This window comes from Bactrocera latifrons, unplaced genomic scaffold (genome assembly GCF_001853355.1).
Source record: "Bactrocera latifrons isolate USDA-ARS-PBARC rearing strain unplaced genomic scaffold, ASM185335v1 scaffold_2215, whole genome shotgun sequence".
Lineage (NCBI taxonomy): Eukaryota > Metazoa > Arthropoda > Insecta > Diptera > Tephritidae > Bactrocera > Bactrocera latifrons.
In genome coordinates this window covers 1,550-3,067 of record NW_017535759.1, presented here as the reverse complement: position 1 = coordinate 3,067, position 1,518 = coordinate 1,550, and the positions used below count along the sequence as shown (strand labels likewise).

Genomic DNA, 1,518 nt, shown 5'->3' with positions numbered 1-1,518 from the left:
CACAATTGTTTTGGTTCTTTTTGACACAAGACATCTTTAATTTGTATTAAGTATAAGCAAACTGATTTGTAACCGTTTCGTACAAAAATGAATGTAAATGATCCGTTATTTTTTAAGAAGCACATTTTTAAAGTCACAATAAATATATTCTCTGAAGGATTTTTTTTCAACATAAGGATACCCAATAGAAACTATTTAAAGTAAACGAAAACATACTAATACATACTAAAACTTATAAAATACCTTTTATAACTTATATAATACCTTTTATAAGTTTTTTTTTTAATTACTATATAAATGTATGCAATTTTAAGATTAAAAGTTTTATAATTGGCTTTACTACCGCATTGAGGTTTCTGTAATCAATTTAATTTGTACATAAGTATTACCCGTTTAAAGTTAAAGTAACTTTTTGTATGTTAACCAATTTTTACTTATCTAAAATTGAAAAGAATTCATAACTTTAATGAATATGAATTCATCACACGCAATTTTTTATGTTACGCTGTGAATGCTATTTTGCAACACTCGCAATTTTTCATGTTTCACTGTGAATGCTATTTTATCACAGTCGCAATTCTTTATGTTCCACGGCGAATGATATTTTGTCACAGTCGCAACTTTTCAGGTGATACTGTGACTGCTTCTTTGTTGAAGTTTCCCATGTGTTCGTTAATTCTAGTCACTGCTATTTTAGAAAACTTGTCACAGCTGTGACCAGTGATTTTTAAGTAGCAGTGACAAAGTCACAGGTACTCAAATACTTGCCATCTCTAATATGCAGACTTAAATTGATCGTCACATGCGGTGGTGGTGTGCGCTTTCACTGCATGCTTTGCCCTGGTGTTCAGTCATCCACTTCTTTTAATGTAAGTAGGCTTAAAGTCAGAGAAACAGCAGCGCATGCAGATCTCTGCTGTGGATAGAAATGGTAATCCAATACTTTTCTAAAATGTATTGTTCTCTATTATGTTTATAACATTTTTCAGAAGTTTTTAATATGTTAAAAACTATTTCTGCACAATTAGAAGCATTGACGACAAGAGTATCCAATATGAAGAAAAATATGGGCAGCTATATGAAAGAAAATGTAAGTTTATATTGTTCTGTAAGTATTCATCAATACAGAGAACATATTGTTTTGTTATTGTATCCTCTAACTGCATACATACATACATATCTCTTTTTAGATAATTCATAAAAGCGAAGAAATGGCCCAACAAAAAACTGTGTGCGAATGTAAGGTTTTAATTAGAAAATTCAAAATTCAGTATGCCGACTGACTGGTGAAGAAATAGATAGTATGCAAACCGAAGTTGCCTCCACGTTACCAATAACAACGATAGCTGCAGCATTGGAAATGGACGAGAAACTGAAATGCGAGGAATTTGCTACTGCAACGGTTAGTAATGTATACATTTTTTTCAATAAATATTATTTAAACTTTTGCTAAATATTTTCAATTTACAGAAACAGTTTATTTTAAAAACAAAGGGAAATTCAGATAATTTACATGAT

The 1,518-nt window shown here is 30.4% G+C and overlaps 1 long non-coding RNA gene across 1 annotated transcript; it reads left to right on the top strand.

Annotated features, from left to right (window-relative positions):
- Nucleotides 1–643: 643 nt before the first annotated feature.
- Nucleotides 644–1,518, top strand: LOC108968622. Its single transcript, XR_001993348.1, has 4 exons — nt 644–931; nt 990–1,090; nt 1,191–1,402; nt 1,471–1,518. It is a non-coding gene; the product is annotated as an uncharacterized LOC108968622 (long non-coding RNA).